The sequence below is a fragment of the Cavia porcellus genome, unplaced genomic scaffold (genome assembly GCF_034190915.1).
Source record: "Cavia porcellus strain 051 isolate PalLab524CR breed Dunkin Hartley unplaced genomic scaffold, mCavPor4.1 scaffold_10, whole genome shotgun sequence".
NCBI classification, from domain to species: domain Eukaryota; kingdom Metazoa; phylum Chordata; class Mammalia; order Rodentia; family Caviidae; genus Cavia; species Cavia porcellus.
The window spans coordinates 10,720,035-10,726,687 of NW_026947493.1; the positions used below are offsets into that span (position 1 = coordinate 10,720,035).

General features: G+C 37.9%; 1 long non-coding RNA gene across 1 annotated transcript in view; it reads left to right on the forward strand.

The window, feature by feature from the left end:
* The window catches only part of LOC134477835 (uncharacterized), a 29,802-nt gene extending 29,037 nt beyond the window's left edge, over positions 1-765 (forward strand). Inside the window, exon 3 of the long non-coding RNA XR_010050071.1 lies at positions 191-765. This is a non-coding gene — a long non-coding RNA (uncharacterized LOC134477835). The remainder of the gene's footprint in view (positions 1-190) is intronic.
* Positions 766-6,653: the final 5,888 nt, after the last annotated feature.

Consider the following 6,653-nt stretch of genomic DNA (forward strand, 5'->3'; position numbering starts at 1 on the left):
CTTTATCACTAATGTTTAAATTAGGAAATGACATATGGTTAGAAGTCCCAGGTATATTGTGAGCTGGGTTGCGGAACAGGTGAAATCAAAGTTGTCTGATTCTTGGGAGAGTGAGTAAAAAGGCTGGGCATAAATACTTTAAAATTTCAGTATAGCTTGTCATCGAATTCATATGAATCCCTTTTGTTAGTCCCTACAGTGTTGACTGCTGGAGTAAGATCACTGGAGATGAAGATAAGGAGATGAAGAGAAGCTTAATTTTTAAATGGATGAATTCCAATCAGATTCACCAGTGTTTTGGAAACATGGGCCATATACATAAAGATATAATCCAGTATCTGCAAAACTGACACATACAAGTCCTTCCTTCTAGTGTGTTGCCCGAATACAAAATCATCTATAATTCAAGAAACAAAAAGCACTAGAGGGGAGAATTTTGCCAAACTGGACCAACCTGTTCTAGCAGTTATGGACAAAGAAGTATCTGATGAAGTCTCAAGGTACAAGAGTTGTAGCACGGGTTGCAAGAAGCATCCTGTGTCTCCCCCTGCTGGTTGGTGCAATAAGTTAATGAAACAACCCCAGGACTCCTAAGGAGGCCTATAAGGCCATGACTTCATGCTTTGTGGTGTCTGGTCATCTGGCCTCTGTGAACTTTGAGTACGCAAGGTTGATCTAGAGTTCATATCAGGATATTTTCTCTCATCCTCAGCCTTCCAAATCTGTTTAATTAGCATTCTGCATTTCTTAACAATTCTAACTTCACATCCCATTGAAATAAACCATTAAGAACTCACTTCTTGCATATTTTAATTCCAGGCTATCACTGCATTTTGATTAGATTAAAATTGGTTAAAAAAAGGGTTGCATTTGAAAATAATCTGAAATGTTACCACATGGAGTATAATTTCCTTTAGTCTTCTCAGGATGATGTTAGTCTACCAGCAAACCTCGAAATACTAAAAAAAAGTAATCATTATAAATTGCAATGCCAGAAAAGGTAAATCCACAGATAATTTTGGAAGAAAAGAATTATTCAAAATATATTTCTATTATTTCATTACCTTTATTTGGTGATTACATATCTGGCAAAATTAAATCCCAAGAGACCTTGAAAAGGCTTTTATTGTGAATATTCATGATATGATCTGAGACAAGCCAATAGCCTACAATGGTGATATTGTGGGAAAGATGGTTTACAAACCAGAAAATGTTCTCATTGAATAGTGACAGCTAAACCACCCAACCCCAGTCCATTCACAGTTAAAAAGTGAAGGCTATACAACAAACAGTAGGAAAAAAAAAAAAAAAGATAAGGAAGCCTAAACAGGTAGCATATCTAAGGTTAGATATAATAACAAGAATAAAACACCAAACAGTCAGTCAAAGAATGAACAAAGAAAAATAGCAAGAGAAAAAAAAGGAAGAGAGAAAAGATATCATGATGGAGAGAACAGGTTTTGAAAAGTATAAAGGCATACAAGAACATACATTGTGGAAATCTTTGTAGATTTGTCTAGTTGAATATAAAATTAGTTAATACTAATAATTAGATAAGGTTCATTACATTTTTCCTATGTTAGGAAACTTTTATCTTTTAGGTTGATTCAATTAAAATAATATAAATTTTTTGGAAAATATTTAACAAATGCTGGACTTTTTAGGCGTGTATTAATTCTTTAAATAGTTCTGATATATCAGCACCATAGCTTGATGTAAGGATTTGTTTCCTGCAGGTACCGCAATGTAGTTCTGGTCATTTGGAAGCCACACTCCTCCTATCCTAAGGTACTACCATCTTTAACAGACAGCCTTTATGTTTGCTGAAGAGGAAGAGAGAGGAACACAGCTCATGAAAGTTTTTTATGGACTTGGCCTGGAGGTGCCTCCAACTCTTCTGCCCATGTTACGTTGACCAGAAATCACTCACATGACTTCAGTCTAACTGTGCAGAGCTTTGGAAAATGACATCTTTCTACTGGATCAAGAAAACAAGCATGCATATGGATATCATTCTCTGTTTGAGTGCCTGAAGACTCAGCAGTCATTGGCAGCAAATAGGAAAAGAGATAAAAACTCTGCCTTTCAGGGCAGAGAACAGCAATGAAGCGCAATGGAAAATTTAAATACATGGTAATTAGATGGTAATATATCCTAAGTAGAGGACAAAAGCACGCAAATAAGGAAAGCACTCAGAAAAGGAATGGGATTCAGTTACAATTTAAATAAGGCAATTGAGAAAAGGACTCGCTGAGAAGGAGGTATTTGAGGAAAGACCCAGGAAGGCAAGCAGAAGTATGCACTTTCCTCAGAGGATGCAGCCACTTGGAGAGCTCTGGACAGGGATGTAGCTGCCATGGCAGAGGCATGGCGAGGAGCCCAATATGGGTAAAGTAGAGTGAGCCTCTGGTCGCCGGTCACGGGAGTTAGACGAGATCAGCGAGGTAATGAGGGTGGCAAATTCCATGCTGTTTGAGGACTGGCTTTTCTGTGGTTGGTCTTTGTTGGTTTTATATTGGAAACACTGATAGTTTTGCAAAGAGTTCTGACATTCATGGAACTCCTTTTAATAGGATTATTCTAGTTGCTAAACTGAGAGTAGAATGCAGAGAAAGAGTGGACATAAGTGGAGTAGGTAAAAGATCATTGAAATAGTCTGAAATGACTGGGTCAGTGATAATTGGGAGAATTGGACCAGATCACTAATAACGAAGAGGAAGCCAAAGATTATCTAATATGGTAGAGAGAAAAAAATAAAAATTGACTCCAAGTTTTTGTGCCTCAGCCCACAGACAGGTAGAATGGTATGGAAATGCAGGTTCTTTCCAGGGAATGTGATGGTCAGACTAAGAACAAGTTTCTGACGCACTGAAGTTGAGGTGATTTTTAGCTATTCCAATAAAAATTATACAGGAAGAATTTGAATATAATGCATGTGTAGTTCAGGGAAGTAGTATTTCTGGAGATAGGAATTTGCTAGTTAAAGATACAAGCTAGTCAGATGAAACGCTAATGCAATAGAAGAAGAGTTAAAGGACGCAGGTAGGGCCACTGTGACTTTCCAAGATTGGAGAGGAGGACGATAAGAGATCAGAATGTCTACTGGAGAAAATGGGAAAGAAGCAACCAGTGAGAGACAAGGAAAATAAGTAGAAGGCAGGGGAAGCAAATGCTTCCATAAGGGAGAAATCAAATGTAGCAAACACTGCAGAGAGATCCAATAAACAAGAAATGAGATTTGACTGTTGGATTTAGAACATGAATGCCATTGGTGTCCTTGACAAGAGCCTTCCATCAAGTGATGATGAAGAAACTTGACTAGAGTGAGTTCAAAGGAAAACGAGGGGAGGAACTGCAGAAATAGGAACGTAGAAAACACTTACTGCTCTAAAGGGAGAGGAGGAAATCAGTTACCATTTGGAGTGGGAAGTGGGTTTAAAGAAGCCGTTTTTCCTTAGGTATCTGTACGTTGATGAGAAATAGTAAGCAGGAGTGTTACAGAAGAGAGAAGGAAGAGCTCTAAGAGGAGTTTTGTTTAATTTACAGAAGTAGACCAGATCAAATGTGTAAGGGAAGGTTGAAAGTGACATCCACTTCTTACAGGGAAGAAGGCATAGATGTAGGTCAGGAAGGGATGAGGGGATACTTGTGGAGTCTCATCTGATTGCCTCTATTTCTTCAGCAGAATGAAAGTGAAAACGAAGAAGGGACTGTTAGACATTTGAGGAGAGAGGCGATAGTACAAAATGGTCACCTAGGAAATAGGGAGAGTGAATGGGCTGGGGAAATGTGGTGCGATTGGCCACATGAAGGGCTCTCTTGTGGAGAGTGCATGCATTTAAAGTGAGGCGAGTCAGCAGCCCTGTGTTTATTTCCAGCTTCATTTAGTTTCATGGGTGCAGGTGAGGATAAGAAGAGGGCTAAGTTTAACCAGAGTTGCATTTTTCAAGTGAGTAGGCCAAAGAGAGAGTAAACTTCAGAACGCAGAGTGAGGGTGCGGAGAGTTCAAAGGCAGTTTCAAAAGTGAATTCCATGGGGTGCTAATGCCAGTGCTGAGTTGCAGTAGCAGAGGGTGCGAATTGGAAAGGCTAAAGTCACTGAAGAGCAGGAGTGACTTAAGAGGAATTTACAATTTGGGGGATCAAGTTCTAAGGCATGAAAGGATAACTGAAATCATGAAAGGAGTTCAGGGCGAAGAGAAACAATTTCAGAACTTGCATCTGTTTGGGCACTAAAATCACTAGGACTTAAGATAGGAGTAATTTTGTAGACTATCAAATTGTGTTAGGAATTAAATTTTTGAAGCACCAGTCCCTGGCAGCTATGGGGAAGAAGGGAAAATGGGTCCTATAATCAGATGTCCAGGGATCCCAGCCGGGTAGTATGTGGGATCTCGGGGTGGCAATGGTGAGAAAGAAATGAGTATAGGGGAATGGTGACTTAGAAGAGACAATAAACATGAGAACAGGTGGAGGGCGTTGATTTTCATGACCTCCAACTGGAGCTCTCCAAAGGGCTTTAACTGGGAAGAATTCAGGGTATCAAGAGAAATGAGAACTACCTCCAGAAAAGGGTTCACACAGAGCTGTATGCAAATTAGAATACAGGAGTCTAGGGCACACCATTCAGTTTGATCTTTAAATGAACAGTCGATACTTGTTTGTATTTATACCCATCCTAGCTCATCCCCACCTCCTGTCTCAGTCTTGCCCCTTAATATCCACTGATCTGTTCTTCATCTCTGTAGTTTCCTTATTTTGAAGATGCTCAATGAATGAGTGAAGTCATACACTATATAACCTTTTATGAGTAGCATTTTTCAGTCAGCATGATACCCTGAAGTCCATTCCAGTTGTCACGAGAATCAATCATCCATTCTTTTTCATTGTTGAACTGTACTTTGTAATGTGAAAAGTCATATTTTGCCCATCTACTTGTGTGTCTAAAGACATGAGTTGTTTTTAGAATTTTTCTGTAATCCATAAACCTGACAAGAGCACTTCATGCACAGGATTGCCACCGTCTTTTAAAAATTTGCTTTGTTTTAACATTTCTTTAAATAATAACTTAAATAGTCGTTGTGTACATTTATGATTTTTAAAAGTCTAAAATAATTTCAACTGTGGAAGTAACATTGGAGACACAGTCTATAGTAAATTACATGCACAAACTGCACACAGCAGTATGGATGACTTTTGCAACATTATGCGGAGTGAACAGAGCCAGGCCACTTACATGAAACAAGACAAAGGTTTGAATGAGACAAAGAGCAAGGGCTTTTGATAATATCAGTTTTTATCCTTGAGAAATTGTGACTGGCTCCCGGCCTGCTGGTAATTAATGTCTGTTATTTGATTTGGTTGATAGATTCATTGGTCTTTTAGATTGGTGAAAGCCCATAGAATGGTACATATTTAAGAGGTGCACTTTTCTAAATAGATATATACTCCAACAAAGTGTTTACAGAATGAACTTTAGCCTGTGAATCCAGGGTTTCTTTAGTTTGTTCCTTTATTTAATTGCTCATAGTGGGCTAGAATCTATAATTCTGTTTCAGTTTCAATCATCAAGAACATTTTATTTTGTAATGCTCTCAGAGAAAAGAAAAGAGAAATGCTTAAGCTGGGTATCTTGAACAAACTCTCACTAATTTATTGATAGTGGTAGCATTGATTTCATCTGTAATTCTTTTTTTTTTTTCCCTGTAATTGATCTCATTGTCAACACCCAACCTGAGAACAATGGAATGGATAAGTAGAATTCTTATTTATTAAAAGGGCAACATCTTAGAAATGAAAGTACAATTTAGTTGGGATAAACTGTCTTATAAATTCATTTTTTTGCATTAGAGCTATAATTGAGGGGCATTATATGCTGTTTATCACTGCAATGAAAATGTAGTTAGAATGAACTTCTTGATGCTGTTAAACTGCCTCTTATTAGCATTGAAACTATACTCTCAGCCCATTATCTTGGGCTATATTTTTTGGCATAAGGGAATTGCTATCAAAGTGTACTTAATCTGAAAGGAATTGGAATATAATTGGAGTCTTTTTGAAAAAGGAATTAAAATTATTTCCTATCGTCATAAGGTAACAATGTACTGTTAGAATGTTACAGCGATATGGCAGTGACATTGGAAGAGCACATTTGTTATTAGCAGCTGATGTCAAATGACACTCTGCAGTTTTACTCCTTGTCAATCTGGGTAGCAAAAGAGAGACGATATTTATTAATTTATCCCATAAAGGTGTTTTTCAAAGAACATTGGAGAGTTTGCATCATGTTCAGTTATCCATTCACAGATACAACTTCACAGGGAGCAGGAGAACCTGAGGCTGGGATTTTCTGCATTCAGAATATAGTAGTTGTTTCATTAAGGTCAGTTGTGTGCATTGAATTACACTGCCAACAGATCTGAGTAGAGGAGAACAGAATCTCCCTCCTAATGGATGGTTTTAAAAGTAGTGAGACAATGCATGTGGGATCATTATTGTCATTTTTATGCTATGGTATGCCAATCCAAGTGCTGCCAGACATCCAGTTAACATAAAAAAAAATTAAACACAAGATCCAGGTGAGAGATTGGCAGGTTTTTCTGTGAAAAGCCAAATAGCACATATTTTAGCTTTGAAGGCCATACAGTCTTTGTT